This window comes from Ambystoma mexicanum, chromosome 4q (genome assembly GCF_040938575.1).
Source record: "Ambystoma mexicanum isolate Mex_15411 chromosome 4q, UKY_AmexF1_1, whole genome shotgun sequence".
NCBI classification, from domain to species: domain Eukaryota; kingdom Metazoa; phylum Chordata; class Amphibia; order Caudata; family Ambystomatidae; genus Ambystoma; species Ambystoma mexicanum.
The window spans coordinates 965,053,000-965,073,698 of NC_090928.1; the positions used below are offsets into that span (position 1 = coordinate 965,053,000).

At 45.1% G+C, this 20,699-nt stretch overlaps 1 protein-coding gene and 1 long non-coding RNA gene across 6 annotated transcripts in view; one reads left to right on the plus strand and one right to left on the minus strand.

The window, feature by feature from the left end:
• Positions 1-1,830, minus strand: part of LOC138468101 (uncharacterized) — a 55,548-nt gene extending 53,718 nt beyond the window's left edge. The window contains exon 1 of the long non-coding RNA XR_011268203.1: positions 1,718-1,830. This is a non-coding gene — a long non-coding RNA (uncharacterized lncRNA). The remainder of the gene's footprint in view (positions 1-1,717) is intronic.
• Positions 1,831-1,890: 60 nt separating this feature from the next.
• LOC138468103 (ADP-ribosylation factor-like protein 6-interacting protein 4) overlaps positions 1,891-20,699 on the plus strand; it is a 758,894-nt gene continuing 740,085 nt past the window's right edge. For 4 of the 5 annotated variants that reach the window (XR_011268204.1, XR_011268205.1, XM_069608521.1 and 1 more), the window contains exon 1: positions 1,891-2,005. The gene's annotated coding sequence lies outside the window, so the exon portion shown is untranslated. The remainder of the gene's footprint in view (positions 2,006-20,699) is intronic. The other variant, XM_069608520.1, reaches the window with a different exon arrangement.

Genomic DNA, 20,699 nt, shown 5'->3' on the forward strand with positions numbered 1-20,699 from the left:
CCTGGGTAGTGCAGTAACTCGAACCTTCCTCCACGACAAGAGCCTCTCTTCCTCTGCTGGATCACCCAAACTGCAGGATCTACCAGGAACAACCGCCACTTCTTCATTTAAAGGTACATTGTTCCGCCAGGCCGCCCTTTCTTCGCGGTAGCACTGAAGGTGTTTTAAATCCTTTACCTACCTGTTGGGTTGGCCGCCCAACATTGTCTTTTCAACTTCCGCATCCACCTTTTCAAAATCGTTTTGCTCAGTTTTCACTCTGGTTCACAATTTAACTTGGGAGTGTGTATATTTTTCCTTTGACTTAATTTAACTTGCTTGGTGACTGTGAGAGATGTGTTTTATTAGAAGTGTATAAAATAAATATATATCTACTTTTTAATACAAAGCTTTGGTCAGTGTTTCCTTGTGCCATAATACTGTAGGCCTATTGTGTAAACCATGAATACTGCTCATCTCCCTCTTGAGATAAGTCGGACTGCTCAGCCACGGCTACCAACTAAATCTTTGTGGTACAGACTGATACCAAAGGGGATTTATTGCTCTCACCTGTAGTCTTAATCTTCTGTAGTGCTCCCTAAGGGAACTGCACAGGATTCTGCCTTACACGGGTATAGAGGCAAGCCTCTGTACTTCTGGCTCGCATTGTGCGCAGGGGGTGAACGTTCATGTTTTTTTTTTCTCCTTGCCAGTAGAAAGCTTGGCGTGTGTGCTGCCTACTGCCTTGGGTGTGGGGCAGCTTGTGATTTTTTTACCCCTCAGGCACAGCGCACTTACTCTCATGCAGCCCGTTTTTTTTCTTCTCCCAGGACACAAGTATTTCAGCAGGCCATGGGGTTGCCCGTGAGGCGCAGTCGCCAGTTCGTGTTAGGCAGTCCTGAGCATCCTGCATCGTCACCAGTGTGACATCTGTCCCAGGCCGAGAGTCGGGCAAGGGAGGTGGCGCTGCGCAGCCCTGTATCGCAGCGCAGGAAGGAACCACAGGACACGTAGCTTTGTTAGCTGGAGCAGGAACTGCCTTTTTGGCGGGCTCCTCCTCCCTTTATTTCCTTGTCCACATGACTATGTGGAAGTGGACATCACATCCGTCACACATTGCAAAGGGGCAAATGAACAATCCCCTACCCAGGGAATGCCAAATCACCCCCATGTAGGAGAAATAAATAACTGAACTGTTATGCTGGAAATTCGGACCCAAATGCGTCTGCCTGCATAAGACCCCATCTTCTGCACATACCAAATCCTCCAACCACCTCCCCTTCTCCAGCGGGGAGGATAACTAACTGTTCGCTGTACTGTTCACTGGTACAGCGGACGTCCCAATGGGAAGGAAGGAAGGAAGGAAAGAAGGAAAGAAACTCACTGTGCCCAGCCCCACTCCATAAACACATCTCCCTGTGCAAATCGCACATCTGCATGAGAAAACCCCAAAACGAACTGAATCCACCTGCACTTTAAGTAAATCTCAACAGATGCACATTACAAACCCCCAAAATACACAGAAATACCCCTCCCCAATATTGCCACACCCGTGATGCACATTACATATCCCCAAAATACAATGAAATAACGAAAAAAAAATGAACTGAATCGGCTGTAAATCTCACCACTGATGCACATTACAAACAACCAAAATACACAGAAATACCCCCTTCCCAATGTTGCCGCTCTGAATTAAAGTAACAATCTGACTACATTAGCTAACTTTGAGACTTACCAGAAATCAAATAACAATCAACTAAACGAAATGTCCTTTGCAACAGAGGAATCGCTCCTGCAACGTGTTGCCTTCACTCTCCTGCAAAAAAAGATGACGAAGGGAACGTTCAAACCCACGTGACAGAGAAGCCCACGTGATGAAGTGGACGTTGAAACCCACGTGATACAGAGCAACCCACGTGATGAAGTGGGGGCGGTGCGGGGCGTTGCTACGGTCCGTTTCTCGAATGGGAACTAGACAGTACCCTTTACGAAACGCTCATGTCCTGATTCTAGGCAGCATCAGGTGAGTGCATACGATCCAACTGCTTTTGTAGTGAATTTTATATGCATTTCTTTTAGCATCCATTAACGTAGCTCACCCCTTTGTTGTTATATTGTAAAGAGGAGCCCTTTTGCAACCTCCAGGAATGCACGTTGAAGCTATAATTCCTTGTATTGTACTTAACACTTTTTGAAATTAAATATTGTAAGTACGTGATTTTCGAAACCTCTGGGTTTGAAATTACACGGGGCAGCCTGTTGTTGGTTTATTGGACACAGTAGCTGCTCCTTTTATGGTACGGTTCAGGCTCTGCAATGCTCGCAGACGCAGTAACTGCTGTGCAGCCACTACACAGACCGTGCTCTGGTGTAAGTGACTACATATATAATACCTGCGCAGGCTAAGGTGGGCAGACGCAGTAACTGCTGTGCAGCTGCTACACAGACCCTGCTCTGGTGTAAGTGACTACATATATAATACCTGCACAGACTAATGCTCGCAGATGCAGTAACTGCTGTGCAGCTACTACACAGACCCTGCTCTGGTGTAAGTGACTACATATCTAATAATACCTGCGAATGCTAAGGCTTGCAGACGCAGTAACTGCTGTGCAGCTGCTACACAGACCCTGCTCTGGTGTAAGTGACTACATATATAATACCTGCACAGACTAATGCTCGCAGATGCAGTAACTGCTGTGCAGCTACTATACAGACCCTGTACATATATAATGGTACCTGCGCAGGCTAATGCCCGCAAAGGCAGCAACTGCTGTGCAGCTACTACACAGAGCCTGCTAAGGTGTAAGTGACTACATATATAGTAATACCTGTGCAGGCTAATGCTAGCAGACCCTGCTCTGGTGTAAGTGACTACATATCTAATAATACCTGCACAGGCTAATGCTCGCAGAGGCAGTAACTGCTGTGCAGCTACTACACAGACCCTGCTCTGGTGTAAGTGACTACATATATAATAATACCTGCACAGGATAATACCCGCAGGGGCATTAACAGCTGTGCATCTACTACACAGACCGTGCTCTGGTGTAAGTGACTGTCACGAAGTGTTTATGTAGGGGTGATGGAGTTCTTTCTGTGAATTGTTTGCTGATTCTTGTGCTGTAGTTTTTTTTTTTTTTTTTTTTGCTTTGGGGACTGTTGCTTTGTACAGTTTGAGTTGTCTTTGGTATTTTATTTAGTCTTGTCTGGTGTATTGTGCTCTCCATTTAGTTTCCATTTTGCAGATCTTTTTTTGGCGTTTTTTCAGTTCTTCTGTGAACCATTTCGCTGCCAGTTTTTTTTGTTGCTTTGAATGTTTTAGCTGGTGCTAATTGGTCAATGGCCTTGGTGATCCAATTGTTGCGTGTATCTTCTGTTGTATTTATGTTTGTATCAGTGGGATCTCTTTCACCTAGGTTGTCGTGGTGGGTTGATGGCATGGTGGCCTCTTCCGCTAGTTTTGTTCTTACGTCTTCTATAAGTTTGGGGTAGTTTCCGTTATAGAGGTCTTTTATCTTTGGGGTCAGGATTACTCCCAAGTATTTCACTCCTTCTTCGGCCTTTAGTAGGTTTAGGTCTTAAGTTGTCTTGTATATTACCTCTGTGTCTCCCGCCAGGGCCATTACCGATGATTTCTGCTTATTTATTTTCTCCCGCCAGGGCCATTACCGATGATTTCTGCTTATTTATTTTCAGCCCCGATATCACTCCATAGTCGTCTATCTGCTGGATAAGGAGGGGAAGTGTGTTGCTTGGGTCTGATATGGTCAGCAACATGTCGTCTGTGTATGCCGCCGTTTTGTGCGTGTGCCCTCCCATTTCTATGCCCTTGATGTCCGGGCCGCTCTGATCTTTGCTAGAAGGGGTTCCAAAAAGATTGCGTAGAGTAGGGGCGATAGAGGGCATCCGTGCTTTGTTCCCCTGCCTATTGTGACTGGGTCCGAGAGTTCGCTGTTGACTGCGATCCTGGCCCTCGATAAGTTGTAATTTGCACGAATCATGCCGATAAAGTCCTCCCCCATGCCCATTTTCCGTAGTATAGCGCATAGGATCGACCACTCTACCCGGTCAAATGCTTTTTCAGCATCCAGTGCTATTATTGCCAAGGGGATTTCTATGATTCCGGTCTTTTCTATGAGGTGGATTATTCGTCTTATGTTGTCGTGGGTCTTTCTGTTGGGGATGAAGCCTGATTGTTCTTGGTGGATTAATTTGGGAAGCAGGGGTGCAAGCCTGTTGGCTAGGACTTTTGTATAGAGTTTGGCATCGACATTGATTAAGGCGATTGGTCGATATGAGCCCGGGCTTTCGGGATCTTTCCCTTTCTTATGGAAGACTAGTATATTGGCGTCATTCATAGATGTGGCTATATTGCGCGTTGACTTGAAGGTGTTGAATAGTGTAGTTGGATAGGGCGATAATGTTTCTGCATATGTTTTGTAGAATGCTGCGATAAAGCAGTCCGGCCCTGGAGCTTTATTCTTAGGAAAGTCTCTTATAGCCTTCAGCAACTCCTCTGTTGTGATTGGTTGGTCGAGAGCTTCCTTTTCTGCCGGAGCCACTGTTGGTAATGTTATCCCCGACAAAAATGCCACCTGTGCCTCTTCGCTCGGTCGCTGTGACGTGTACAGATGCTGGTAGAATTCTCGGAATACCTCTTTTATGTCCTTCGTTTGCGTTCTCTTAACTCCTTGTCCGTCCGTCAGAGATTTCACTAATTGTTCTTGCCGTTTGCCTTTTAGTTGTTGTGCTAGTAGCCTGTCTGCTTTATTTGATGTCATCGCGTACCAGTGTTAGGTGTGAAGTAGTTGCGTTTCGGCTCTCTTTGTCCTTATCAGGCCTATCTGACTCTGGATGTGTCGGTGTGCTCTCTTCATTTTCCTGGAGGTGTTCTTGGTCATTTCTTCCCTTAATTCTTCCAGTTTGACCCCCAACCCGTCTTCCCATTTGTGTAAAAGTTTATCTTTTTGAGCTTTTAACGCTATTAGATGCCCCCTTATCACTGCTTTGAAGGCTTCCCACGTAGTGCTCGGGGAGACCTCTGGGGTGACATTATTCTCAAAGTATTCCTCAATTTTCTCTCTGATTATTTCTTTTGTCGCTATATCTTGAATCATTTCTCTAGGGAATGACCAGCACCATAGGCCTGATTGTTTCTGCAATTTAGGAAGGGTAATCCATAGTGGGGCATGATCTGATAATGAAATTGTGCCTTTTTCTATGTCCTGTATTTCTCCGACTAGGCCTCCTGTGGCCCAAATGTAGTCGATCCTAGAGCTTGTTTCATGTTCGTGTGAGTGATAAGTATATCCTTTAGTTGATCCTCTGAGTCTTCCCCACACGTCCTCTAATGCCTGGTTCTGCATTGTCTGTCTGAGTGCGTTCGACGGGGCCCCTTGTTGGGAGGTTTTGGGATTCGATCGATCTTCTGTTAGATTCCACGCTAGGTTGAAGTCTCCTGTCAGGATCACCTCTCCCTCTGCAAAATGTTCTAGTGTATTGATTGTTGCTTTGATGAATCCTTCCTGGCCTGTGTTCGGGGCGTATAGGGTTGCAATGGTTAGTTTACGGTTATCTATCTGGGCCTTCACAAATACGTATTGGCCGCTTTTGTCCACTAGTGTCTCCTTGATTTGGACCTGCAGATGGTTGGCGAAGGCTATGAGTACACCTTTTTTTCTCGTCATCGTTGGATTGGATAATTTGTTTGTAGCCTTTTATCCGGAGTAGACATTTCCTCTTTTTCTGAATGTGGGTTTCTTGGAGCGATATTATATCGAACTTTTCCCTTTGTAAGAAGTGTTCAGTTTTTTTCCTCTTCACAGGCGTGTTCAGGCCTCAAATGTTAAACGTTAGGACTTTCAGTCCCATTCTTTCAAGTGAACTTGGGTTTTGTTGCTGGGACCATCCTGTGGGTTGCCATGGGTGGCATTTGAACCGGAGTATGAGTCTTCCCTCCTCCGCCGAACTTTCCCCTGAACTCCCTTCCGTTCTTCCCCCCCCCTCCCTTCCTTCCCCCCCAAACATTGTCCTTGAGGAGGGCTCTGGGCCCTATGGTTGCTCCGGCGTGGTGCCTTTGCTCCATGCCCTCTAAAGTCTCAGTGAAATTGTTTGCAGGGGATCCTAAACCCTGCTTGTGGTGCGGATTCCACTGGTGTCCCGTGGCTCTGCAGCGCCTTCTTTTCGGCACTGGCCCTTGCTAGGATGTTTGTGCCAATGTTTATTCTCCCTCCTAGTCTGCATAGGAGCTACTGTTCCTGGTGCGATAATTTTATTCTGGATTGCATGATTGGAGTCTTGTCCTTCTTTTCTCTGTTTGCCATCCCCTTGGCTGTCTCTGTTGTTTTGGGGGTTCTCTTGTTTTTGTAGGATCTGACTCGTGTTCCTGACATCCTATCATCTTGAGGCCCTCTTCGCATGTTGTGATCCGATGTTGTCTTTCTTTCCATGAGAATAGAAGGCCAAAGGGGAATGTCCATTTATACCGGATTTGTTTTTCAGATAGGATTTTGGTCAGTTGACTCATTTCTCTTCTCTTTCTGAGCGTGGATTGTGCTAGGTCCTGGAACAGTAGTATTTCTCTGCCATTCATTCTTATTTGATCCAGTGTCCTGGCCTTTCTCAATATCTGTTCCTTTTGTGTGTAGCTAGTCATGGCCACTAGGACGTCTCTGGGACGGGATCCTGGATCCCCTGTTCTCCGGGGGCCTACCCTGTGTATTCTATCGATGTGTATGTCTTCCCCGGGATCGTCCCCCAAAATATCATGAAATACTTGTTGCACTGCTGTGCGGAGATCTTTATCCTCTACTGTTTCCGGCATATTTTTGATGCAAATGTTTGATCTCCTCAATCTATTTTCAAAGTCATCGCATTGTGATTCGAGTTCCAACGCCAGACGTGCGAGGCGGTCTTGTGCCTCAGCTTGTAGTGTCGCCTCCTCGTCCATGTTCTGGACCGTCTTTTCCAGGTTGTCCGTCCTCTCCTCTAGGGATTCAATGTCTTTTGTTAGTTCCTGTACTGCCTGCTTCAGTTCCCCTTTCATTTTATCGAATTGTGACCGAGTTGAGGCAATGAACTGGTCTTGGAATTCTTTAAACCATGTTTTCATGTCTTCCCGTGTGGCCATGTCTAGCTCTTCGCTTCGCTCTATTGGGTCTACTTCTTTACTATTCTGTTTATTTTGTTGTCTTTGTCCTGCGTTTCCTATTCCCCAAATGTGGTTCAGATCTTGTACCTGCTTGGCTCCTTTTTATTTGTCATTGCAGCCTGTGACCCCAGCCTCGCCTTGGCTTTGGACATGTGTGTGAATTCTTTGCCCGGTGTGCTATCCCTGCGTCTTTCTCTCCTTGGACCTCCCGGGTTCGGATAGCTTTGTATAGGGACGTTTTCGCCCCCGCTTGGGCTTGTGCCCCACCATTTCTCAGGTGTGAGGTCTTTTTCTGGGGGTGCTGGTGGGATTCCGCCTCTTATTGCTCTCTGTGTTTCGAGTCTCTTATGAGTGCCTGGGGGTCTGTTCCTCTGGGCGCCAATGTGCTCCCCACTGGTCCATTGTTTGGTAGTGTCCCCGGTCTTTTCCCAGTGTGGCCTGCTTTAGTGGGACCACCGTATGGGGGGGATCTGTGTTTGTATCGATTCTGCCGGGGGGATGCAGTTTCCTGATCATTTTCCTGATTTCGGCCCCTTATCTGCGTGCTGGGGCCGCGTTGCTGAGTGCGCCGGGGGGGGCCCTCCCCGTTCGTCCCCGGAACTCTGCCCCACCTCGTACCTGCTTATCGCGCCGCCGGTTCGATCACTGGGTTCCGTCTGCATCCGCCGCAGTGTGCTGGGCATTGCCGTCTGCTCCCCGCTGGTGTGCCTTTCCTTCCGCCTGGCGCCTCCCACTCCCAGGCGGTCGCTCGCCCGTCCGCTCCCCTCCTTTATCTGCACTGCTGCGGCCTCCGAGTCCGCCTGCTCCTCTCTCACTGCTTCCCTGCGGGGTGGGGACCGCGGCCTTGATTCTCAGTTCCCCTCGGGGTGCACTCCGGCGGAGGTCCGGGTGTCCCCTCCAGGACTTGCTCCTGTTTCTGGCGTATTCACTGGCCCCGCGCCAGAGGTACCTCCCTCGGCCAGGCAGCGCGGCGTCACGGGTCTGCACTGGCGGGAAGACAGACCTGGGTCTGGACCGGGGGGCACTTCTCGATCGCCTGCAATCTGTTCGTCCCGGCTCCTCTTCGCCCCTTTTCCTCTACCTGATGAAGGGAGGTTTGTCTTGAAAGGCACACCGCCTGCTTATTTCATTTCTTTATTGTCGCGGCCCGAGCTTGGGGATGGAGCTATGCTCACGCACGTCTACCCGGCTCGGCCGCCATCTTGGAAATCCTAACTGGGTGGTTTTAATTGTGTCCCATTGCTCCCCCACGCTTGCTCAACCCCACTTGACAAACTCAAATGGAAGCCCTCCACTTATCCTGAATCTACTTCCCTCGCATCTGTCCCTCTGAGTACCAGAAATGGTCTCCTAATGTGGCCCCCAATGTCCCCTGCTGGCAAATTAACTTCCATGTCTCTGCTTCCTTCACAGGCCCTCCCAGCTGCAGACTTTGTTGTCTACCTGTGTGGGGCCGAACCCTATGCTCCCTCGTACCGATGCTGGCCATTTACCCTCTGCTCCTTCAACCACTTTCTACCATCTTCCCACTTGTCTGTTTCACTGGCCCAGAAGCAGTCTTCTGTGGTGATGGGGAGGTGAAATGGAGCTGAAGGAAGGTCAATGAAGTAGATTCTACAATGTAGCAGAGTTCTTTTGTGTACAGTTGATGAGACCGAATACCATGAGCTTTCTTCAAATGCTATATCAGTATCAAGGTAGAGGATTGCGACATGGCTGTTTTATTTGTAAATCTGTATGATGTCTCTGTCTGTGTTATTAGTCTCTCTGTGCCATTCTACAAAGTCAACTTGGTCTCTGTCAGTGAGCTGTAGCAAAATGTTTTCCTGATGGTTCATCTGTACTCTAGTTAAGATCTTGTAGTTGATCATGCAGTAAGACATTGGGCAATCATTTCTACAGTTAGGATCCCTTTCTTGCTCATAAGTGTCTGCTATCACCGAGTTCTTCAGTTCTGCTAGGAGTTCTTTGTGTGACCATCCTTTCTTGGAAAACCCTGTGGAGGATCTGCATGAGATCCCCAAAAACTGTTTGTAAGATTGTGACAGGAAAGGACCAGGGTGATACTGAGTTTTTATCATCAAGATTGCATGTCTGATATCATCTTCTGTGACAGTCGCATTTTATTGCGGAAGTACCAGAGCCATGCCCCAACTCTCTGGTTTAGGTAGGCTTTCTCTAGAATCTCTATCCCCAGCCTGGGTCAGCCAAGTAGAGTAGCAGAGTATCAGAGTAGCAGGTAGTGACTAGCTCCCGGGCCATCAGAGGAAGGGTTATATAGAGGTTGCAGTCTAGGCAGTGGCAGCATTGGTCTTTCCTTCCTTTCTACAGTGCAGAAGGTGGAGCTCTGTATTAAAACCCCTCTCGCAATGCGGAACGTTCGCAGGGTTGCAGTCGAGGCAGTCGGTTGATGAATGCCTCCCCGCTGGCTGTGCTGGCTGCCGCTTTGAACATGGAAGATGCACTTCATTTCCTGGATCCACTTGATGTTAGAGAGGTAGACTCCATGGAAGTACATCAGCGGATGCACTTCGAGCCTGGTCTTCTCCCTCAGCTCGAATCTCCTCCTCAGACTGTAAAGGTGAGTGCTGGAGAAGACTTTGCAACTCTTTATAACATTACTATCATTACTCCCTTCAATACAGACTTTGACACCGCCCCTCAGGAGCTTGCTAATACTTGCCCCTGTCCTTTCAACATGGAGGTGGAGGTTATTGCAAGCATGAGGCTTTTTTTTGATAACCCCAAGGTCTGCCTCTCCAGGGAGTCAACAGTGACGCTGGAGGCCGAGTGGGGAAGCCAGCCTTAGTAGTCCTCCGCATGACAACGCCTCCTCCTGTCCAGATAAAATCTCTTCCAAGCAGGAGGTCAAGGCGAAAGAGGATTGCGCTGCAAGCGACATGTGAGTGTAGCCGGCAGGTCACCTACTGAGCACCCGGCTGGATAAGAAAAGAAAGTCTTGGCACCCATGTCAGGGATTGGCCTCCCTGTTCACCTTCCAAGGGGAGCGTCGAGAACCAAATCACCTAAGTGCCCTTTATGAATACGAACTCTCTATTAGCGCTTGAGCCAGAGCACTCTGATGATTCAGTGCATGCCGCGGATGACCTACATTTACAATGGGTGGGCAAGTCCCCACCGATTGGGCATCTGATTGGCTCCTCTCCTGCTGCTCTCACTAGATTGAGGACCCCTTCCAACTCTACATCAGACGGTGAAGTCAATTGCACTGAGACAAAGCAACCTCCCTTGGAATCCAGAGATGCAGAGTTACACAGGACACTTCCTAAAATGTTCCAGAAACTCAAAACAATGTCAGGAAATTCCAATTTTAGTTCTTTCTGTGTGGGCCGCCCCTCTACGTCGCCATAAGCATTTATGAAAAAACAGCTAAAGGATACACTTGCCAAACCTTCAAGGGCATCGTTTGGCCGTTCTGCCTCTTTGAATACCTCAAATCCAATTAAAGGTCCCAACTGGTTTCATTCAAATGATCTTACTTGGCGATCAATTTGGCACCCCACAGATGCCGAGCTGTTGGAAAATCTGGGTAAACTAGAATCAAGAATTTTGACTCCATATCCCCATCAGTCGACTAGGCCCTTGGTCTGTGCCTTAATGGGGAAATGAAAACAAGACCGTAACGCAATTATCAAACTTGGATGTTCCCAACTCACTTTGGGACAGCAGTAATAACCTGCAAGGGCTTCTTAGATTAAACTCTCAGAAAACAATCAGTATATTAGTTTGCTCAGTCTGGAGCAAATAAACCTACTACAGAATGTTTCCCGTAAGCTCTCTAATAAAAGACCTCGGCTGTGTTCCACCCTTGAAAACAAATTATTTGATGCAATTGAGGAAGAAGAGTCAATTAGGTTTAATAAATCGACGTCAACAGAGCCAAACGGAAACAATTCACTAAATTTTGTCTAACAATGCGAATATAGGATGTAATCAAGGATTGGACACCGAAATGTGTGTAACATTAACTCTGAGCATGGCACCCGTTATGAAGCTACATGAAACCTTGAGTGAACAATTAAAGGATAATACCACAGTCTTGGCTATGTTGCGTTCTGAAGTACTTTTTGTAGAGGGCTTTCTGACAGCCTTGCAGAAGAGCCTGGATTCTAACACAATGCAGACTACATACATTCTATAGCATCTTAGACCTCATAATTGAAGAAAAGGATAAACATTGTATGGAAAGATCCTTATCACACGTTGGCCCGCAGCAGGATCCCACTAGATCCAGGAACATTAAACCATCAACGACGCAGAGCATTGATCCGGGAAGAAGCGCAGGAGGTGAGATCACTCAAATGAACACGATCTACAACACATCGAAAGAAAATACTATACCCATGAGAAATAACAAAACTAGTGGTGCAGGCAAACAAAAAGGCAAGTAGTTATATCCGTAGACGAGGATGATGGACTGTGGGATAGAGAGACGAAAGTTATAAACTCTTGCAGCACTGAGCTAGAGCCTGATCATTTTATTCCCTTGCTATCAGACACAACGTTAACAACTGTCTCTCCCAGGCTCCCGCTATCAGGTGTCCCAAGTACTTCAAGTAGCGAGGCTTTGGCATCCAGTAAAGATGACCATATATTTGCCAAGAAATCTGTTTTACTGATCGAAAGTCAAGATGATTCACTCTCAAAGACCACGAAAGTCAGGGCCAAGAAGAAGGCGTCCAAGGCCAGGAATTCTCAACAGTTGGCTGTGACGACAAAAAAAAAGAAAAACATGAAACCTATGAGTAAGTAAAGTTCGATCTAATGAAAGTAAATAATTCTTCAGGAACGTAACCTTGCTGTCTAAGCAAGGAAAGTCAACAGTCAACAATGTTCCCATTAATCAAATGGGTAGAGTGGCTCCTGTCTTGGCCAAGCTCACTGTATCGTAATTTTTCCTTCGGCTTCTAGCACTGAATCAATGGAGGAGCGGATGAACGTTTGAACCTATGCTATGTCGGACAATGAAGTCACTGTACAGGTCGAAACTCACAAACTCACAAACCCCTATTGATGCAAGCTGACGACGAGAATGCCTTATACACCATTACAGCTTCGGAAGGAAGAACAACTTGAGCATGTCAGCACCACCCGACATTTGGAGATTGAAAATATTCGAGCTCCTTGTATGCAACATAACCATGAGCTGGGACCTCCATTGGATGGTGGCCCGGTGTAGCATGCATTCTGCACATCCAGATATTTTCAAAGGGAGGTTTAGAAGAAATCGTCTAGCGTAACTGACCAGTCTTGTTTAACTATGGCTCAAAAAAGAAAATTGCATCAGTCAATCGACCATAGTTTTGAAAAAACTGGCACTGGCAAACGGCTAATGACGTCTGAGGTCTATGACCTAGAAAAGCTTACTCAGGCGGAGTAATCCGACTACAGGTTCTTTTGGGGGGAAAAATCACACCCACATTTAAATTTGGAGCGATCAGCAAAAGTGGGCAGTAGGACAGTTTCTACTCGTAGACCATCTTCACAAAAGGATGAGAGAGAAAAACCAGAGGATCTGCCAAGGAACCACCTAAGTGAGTTCAGAACCATGGAAGATAAAAGAAACCTTCATCAAGTGGGACAATTTATTAAACCAACAACCCTTGATAAAAGACAGCCTTTTGTTCACAGGAAACCTACTGATAAATTTAAAGAGGGATGCTCGAAGGACCTAAATTATGACTTGAGCGAATCCTGCAAATTAAAGATGGTTTAATAGTGAATCGAGCTAATGTGCTTAGATTGCTTCACCACGTTCTGTCATTGAACTTGATAACAACTAATGATGTTAAAATTATTGATTTCCCTGAAGAGGGCAGACTGTACATCGTGATATTGCATCTTCCTTCCGTATTCGTTAAAAACCTACTACTAAAAGTTGTTGCGGATGGGCTTCGACCTAAGCGAGCTATCTAGCTCTGAAGCTATGAGGAAAGAAGAAGGAAATCTGAGAAGGGTAGAGCTAACTCCAGGCGCAGATGGTAGGAGACTGGATGCAGGGGATTATGAAAGGCAGTTCGAATTGTAAGGGCCAAAAATCACCCAGAATGGGACAAGTATTATAATGATAATAAAACATTGAGAAAATCACTGAATATCTCCTTGGAAACACCTAAAGAAAATCTAACCGAAGAACCTAATTGTAGTTGGTTGGCTGAGGCTTCAGTACCAGACTAAGAGATCATAACAGCCAAGAGCAATTGATGCTAAAATCCTCATAATTGGTAGTTAGAATGCACAGGTTTCACCCACTTGTTTTCCCATGAGACGTTAGTTCGAGGGGCTTATGACATGATCTGCTTGCAGGAAACCTGGTTTAGAAGCGCTCCTATTCTCTACCTGGCTATTCGATTAATCTAAATCCAGCTATCAAGGGGTGAACGGGTCGACAAATGTCTTGAGTACTAATAGCACTCAAGCATTCGACAAACTGGCGCACGTTGTGACCATGGTTAACTTTACCCTGTATATCCAGGTCCTCACGATTGAGATTGGTGGACTGGATTTAAGAAAGCCAAAAGTTATGATCCTGTGCAACCTCTATTGGAACACTTCTTCCCCAGAGGCTCCCTCGGTGCACTCCAAAGTCCTGAACATTGTGGATAGAACAAAAGAAAGATGGTCTGATGCCTATATAATCATTTGCAGCGACCTAAACATTCATTGTTTCCACTCTAATAAGGGCCTTATTAAATTAGACAACCAATCTCCGACTGAATCAGAGTCTAGAGGCTTGGCCTGGAGACGAGACCTGCTTCTAAGAAATATTGATGTTCTAAATAGAACAACGAAGAGTGATAATACGCCAAAAATCACTTGGAAAAACGCTGAAAGAGGCAAAATATTATATTTTATTTTTGTCTCAAGCAATATGCACAAACATGTTAAAGACCGTGAGGTAATAGAAACCTGGCAAAATGATCACAACGTCCTAAAATTCACATGCTCTTGCTTGAATGAAAGATTGATGAAGAGTTTACCACTGAGATTGGGGGGTAGGTCCGGGCAGAAATCAATTACCCATTCATTCAATGAGAATTTAAACTTTGATAGATTCACTGTGCAGCTAAAGCAATCTTGAGACGGTTTTCGGTGGATAAACGTCTGGATTATCTCACACTTTTGCTTGAATTTTATGTAATACAGGATACACAATGAGAAAAGTTCCTTTTTTCCCCATACATACATATGACAAATTGTTGGCTACAAGGAAAAAGATCTTGTATACTAATATGAGGTGCCTAAAAAAGGAAAACTCTAACACTGCAGCCGTTATAGGCAAGAAATTAAAAAAAGACTATTGCAATTGGACAAAACTTGAAACAAGGGATGCTACAGCACGACACAGAGAAAATGTTAAGGAACATCTCAGCCAAAAAACACGAGAGACATCTGTCAGACAATAAATGGCGTAAATGCACCTCAGGAAGCCCTTCTTACAAATGCGGTGTCATCAAGTGCCTGGATTGTACACGTTACCTCCTTGCTTCAAAATCCGAAGCAATCCCCACAAGCATGAAATCAGTCAAAGGCTTACTGGATGGACTTTTGAGACCACCCAAGATGATATTGTGGCCTTAATCCATAAAGCAAGTAACTCAAGGACATCTGGACCAGACAGGATGTTGAATGCGACACTAAAACAAAATTCTGAGTTGTGGGCCTCTTTCCTGTGGACTCAAATTGATCATATCAAAAAGGAGAAGAAAGTCCCTATATCCTGGAAAAAGGCAATTATAGTCCCTATTTTTACAAAGGGTGCTAAATCTGACACCTCAAATTATAGGCCAATAGCACTCTTGGACGTCGCTGGGAAGATCTCTGCGGCTTTAATATTGCCGGAACTCACAAAGTGGAGCGCCGTTTCTGAGATTAACGACATAAGACAGGCCGGATTTGTGAAAGGAGTGGGCACTGCCCGGAACGTTTTCCTGATTAACATTCTTAAGGGGAGCGTGCAGGAGAAAAAGAAAAAAAAAAGAAAATCTGTTTAGCCATCATAGATCTGGCCCAAGCCTTTGATCATATTAAGTTATGTTCAAAGCTGGAGAAATGGAAATGCCCAGGTGAAAGACCTCTACACAGGGACATGTTTAAAGGAATATTGCGCTCAAAAATATTATTGTCTCGAGCGTTCGGGCATGTGTTTTTAAGCATACGTTGATCGCTCGTACAAACATTTCTTATGTACCTTATCATAGTTTTCTCACTTTTAGACATGCGAAATCGGGCAGCAGGGTGCGGCCATCTTGTGCTAATCTTATGCGTTGCGGCATCGCACTAAGGTGAACTGCCCTGGCGGCACTAAATCATATCCCCCGCCCCTGAGGCTGACATCACCATTCCTAGCGATATTCTCTGTCTATCTCCATGACGTTACTGGGCAGCGCAGCCAAACGTGCCCAGTCATCACCTACGTGTTGACGTCAGTTGATGCAGAACCCGGAATATCAACACACATCCTTTCACAACACAGCGCGTCTCAATTTTGAATACAAAACATTATTTTTAAAGGAAACTGTTAGGCAGAATCCTGTGCAATGCCCTTAAGGCCTACTAAACACAATTAAGACTACAAGTAGTAATACAAATTCACCTTTGGTACAAGCCCGTACTACACTATTAAAGTGGTAGCAGTAGCAGAGCAGTCAGACTTATCTCAAGAGCAAATGAGCAGTAGTAGAGATTACACAAAGGACTACAATTACTGTGGCTCAAGCAAACACTGACTCAGTACATTTATTTTAAACCATCTGTTCACAAAACACTTCACTTCTATTAAATTAAAACCACACGTAAAATACACTACACACAACCAATTCACTTTGTGCAGTACAATTCAAGGTAAGTACCCTTTGGTTTTGACAGACCGGTGTTGTGAAACAAAGACATTACCAGGGGGACAGATGCAATCACTTTTTGACAGTAATAACAGTTTGGTCTTACTAAAGATACGCGTACCCACGGGAAGAAATGTCACTGGAGTTAAAACACACTTGGCACATGAATCAACACAAGAGTTGAGGATACAAATCATAGGCAATACTTTTATCATAGCAGATAGAATCAGTGGACATTTTCCTACAAGTGAATAAAAGTCAATAGTCCTGTGCCAGTGTCAAGTGGAACAGGGTTCCTGTTGCTGAGGATCACACGGATAGTACAGTTCACGATTCGAGATTGCCAGGAGTACTTAGATATTGTCAACAGAGGAAGCAAAAGTTATAAGAGGGAAGGAAGACAAGGGCAAGCCTTTGGTGAGGAAAAAGGGTTCACCCCAATTCCTTGAAGCTGGACACAGTACCTTATTCGACTGAAGAAGAGCTAGTGCTATGGCAGTTGTTCCTGGTAGTTCCTGCAGACTCACGGTTCCTGGAGCCTCAGTCGTGGAGACAAGAAGGACGATGTCTGGAGCGATCTGCACTGCCAAGGGATGAAGCCAGCAGCAGCAACCGCAGCAGTGAATAAAAGGTACACTCCTTTAAAACAGGAGAGGCTCTTCAGGTGGCTATCCGGACCACTACAGCAGTGTGCAGCAATTTCAACCAAGAAGAGGATCCTCCTCCTGTGGAAGATGAGCTGGTTGATCCCACCAGGCTCAAGGGAAGAAGACTCCGGACTGGATCTTCTCTTGTCGTTGAAGGGTAGATAGCTCAGGACTGCAGCAGGGCGTCACCGGGACTGGGTATTTGCAGCAGCCCTCTTCTTCTCCACTTCTCTTCGGTTCCTTGCAGTTCCACTGGCGACTCTGATTTCCAGCCCAAGAGTCCTGCCTTTTTATGCAAAAATCCCCCATTCACACAGCCTGGCTGTCAATCACCCATCAGTGGGTTGTCCGGTCCGGACAACCACCTCAGCTAATCATGACAAAGTGCGCCTTGGTTTTCCAAGGATACCCTGTGCAGGGGGTGACTACACCCCTCCCTCACATTCAGCCCACCTAGACACCCAGGCGCCAAAAGGAGGGCTTCTTGAGAGAAGCCTGCCAAAAAGATGGTGAACAAAGAAGGCAAACATGGTTTGCCGCGCAAAATAAAACACAAGAAGGACTTTAACAAAAAGAAATGGCGAATAAACCCGACCGGAGCCAAAAGAAAGAGTATTTGGTCAAGCGGGTTTATGTTCGAGGCTAATATAATAGCCTGGAACAGTACCTCGTTTATATAGTACAATCGCGGTAGAAAAGTTAGGGTAGATACCACTGCCACCAGCCAAGTCTAAATGTTAAAAGAGCAAAACAAAGCTCGGATAGGCACAGACAAAAAGGGATAGGAATTAACCCTTTCAAGTACTCCATGTAAGATGGGGTGTACTGGGTCGGTAGTTTTAAATGACTACATAAAGTAAATGGCAACTTTACCTGTTTCTGGGGGACAGTAGTCAGCCCCAGAAAAAATGAGTCAGAGGGAAGTCTCAAAGACAACCCTGTGTCACTGCACTGAAGGTGCTGTGTAACACATAACAAGTGGGGTTCATGGAGTGGTGTCCTCCAGAGCCCACTATCACACAAACAGTGGAAATACACATGGCAAAAACACATGTAAGAGTTGGAAAAAGGCTCACACTCTTACCAGGTGGAAAAATAAACTCCAAAAATCCAGCAAAGCTGCTGGGGTACTCATTAGGTGAGGGAAATTAGCCATCTCCCTAACAGAAACCGCAATACACTACAATTTATAATGTGCTTTCATTTCACAATAAACGCTCCGAGAACATCCGGCGATTGTCATATTCAACCACATTGGTAATTTCTTTTTTTGTTTTCGATACACAAATGTGTATCGTGAGTCACACGGTGTTCCTTTTGAGTATAAGAAGTGCATTGGACGCATCCGTGAATTGCAAGGCCTTCGCGTCAGCTTGGCGCTAGGCCACTGTAAACGATGTCCGGTTGCTCCTTATCGCGGGTAGTGCGAAAGGGCATACCGGCCCTGGGTGATCGTCCAAAACAGCGTCATTGTGATCCGGCCATTTAAGTGTATCTGCAGCTGCCGGCTAAAGAAGCCATCAATTGGTATGTGGAATCAATGACATTCACAGAAAGGCTGGATGTAGCTGTTTAGAAAACATAACAGAAATATGTCTCAGTGGCCGTTCTTTATTCACATTTATGAAATTACCCATTAATTCTGCACCGTGTGAAAACTAATGATGAACCGAAACGTGAAACAATGGAAACTCAGAGAAATCATTGTGGAAAGTTGGAGTCTACGATGTGCTTGAGAGGTTAGTGCTATGGAGTATGTTCAGCTCGCAATGGTATGCAGAAGTTGATGGAAGAATTCGAAAAACACATAGATGGCATTTTAACGGAATATTAGCTTAGAATTTAGCGTTGGTGGAACCTGGGGGAACCCAGATGTGGACTACGTGCATTTCGGTGCTGGACTGCCCAAGTACACACACAGGTTATTTTTGCGTGTCGTTGCAATATGTCACAAACAACAACCCATTACAATCTAAGGCAGCAATAACGGTCAGGTAATGAAACCCTGACTCGATCGTCTTTAAAATCGCCTACAGTAAAACTTACATAATGTTACGTATTTCCATTCTCTCGCGTGAACGTAAAGACTCCAATCAGATCAACAAATTTTCATAAAACGAAATTACATGTTCCTTTGTCCAGTTTTGGAATGGTGAACCTTATCATATTTCACGGTATTACACACCTGCCTTCATTCATTCCCTACGGAATCCTCCCTTTCTTCCAAGGACGAAAAACAATCGAACCTTATACTGTGTAGGATGTGTGGGTGTGCACAGCTCACAAGCAAAATTCAAACGCTGTGACCTTCACTTCAAATGTGAGCGAATAGCCTTGCACACCACAGTGGCATCTGAAATATTTGTGAAAAACAAACAAATTGTTTGCTTGCATCGACCAATGCCATGCAAAATTTCTAGTGATTTACTTTTTTTAATGAAAACAGTTAGTTTTCTTTCAAATGCCTTATTTTTAGTGTCCCTCTGGTGAACAGCTCCCTCTCCCAGCGCCTCGCACAGCAAGCACCCAACACCTGTCAGCTTAGCCCGTCTCCCAGTGCTCCAGATAATATTTTAAGGTGGGAGTATTTTACGCATGATTTTTCAAATTAGAGAGTAAATGCAATTTCAAGAGAGTAAAACCTTTAACCATTTTATTACACTTGTGGAAAATATTTTGCCATAATAATTTGTAAGTACAGGCTACATACACAGATTCATTTTCAAAATTCTGGACCCTAGAAACTCTGTTAAGAACTACTATAGATAGAGACTAATGTATTGCTTGCAGAGGGAGTGTGAGTAAGCAAGTGTTAGCATATGATTAACTTACAGGAACTTGCTCACGTAATCTCAGCAACTGTCACAACCTGCTAATCTACCTGCTGTCTGCTGCAGGAAATTAATGTGGACCCCCACATTTTGTACAAAACCAAACACATGATTCTGGCAATTACAGTTGGGAAGAAATGCAGTTGGGAAGAAACGCAGACAAGTGCATAAGTTGCAGACTGGTCCAAAATCCCTGCTTCAAAACCTAAGTGGGTGATCCTGGGCAACTAATTTTGTCTTTTTGCCTTTTTTAGCAAAAACAGAAATGTCTATAACAAGTGATTTATTGCCAACTAGTTACTACTCAAAAAAGCCTGACTGACCCCTTTTCCACTGTTTGAACTATAGCATTAATAGTAGTGACCATTTATATAATGCACATGACAAAGGGCCTAATTCATTGAGTGTTTCCCAATGGGGTGTTGCCATTATAAAAGGTTTCTGTGAATTAGGCCCAAAGTGTATATGTCTTGTGGCTTACTCCTTGCTGCTTCTTTAATATAAATTCACATGAACTCCTCGATTATTAAAAACTCGCCTGTTCCATCCCCCATCTTGTACTTCCCTCATAGGTGAGCAGTCTTGATTGCCCGATAGGTTTCTTCCAAGATAGTCAAGAATCTGCATCTCTGGCATGACACGCATCACAGCCAATTTAGCCCTTAATCGCTAATCACATCATGGGAATTAAAGAGTGGTGGAAGTGAGGAAAAAAGGACCTACTGGTACTCTGGCTGCATCCGAAAAGGAGGGATTGGGGTGGCCAGACAGATGGAGCAGGTAGGCAAGAGGGGAGTGCGGGAAGGGACCAGGATCACAAACCTTGCCTGAACTGTGAAGCAGGGATTTTAATCCACTCTGCAAATTTGACCACATCGCTTCCAAGCTTTACTTGATACAAATAGTTTGGATTTTTAGGCCAACGGTAATGATGTCTTATAGAGTTTACTTACAAAAAACACAAATTGCATAATAACGCCACATGACAAGTAAATCCTTACAGGCAAAAGAATATCATTGTGGCTTTAATGTTCGTCCTGAATGGTATACTATAAGTTCCAGGATGCAAGATAATGGCAATCTGAAAGATCTAGTTAACCTCACCATACTTTCAGTGATTTAAGACATGTAATAAAAAATGTTGTATAATCAACTCAGATATGGAGATTCTTTGCAACAAACCTCCAGCTCATTGTTATTCATGATGTTGAAAACATTTGATTAG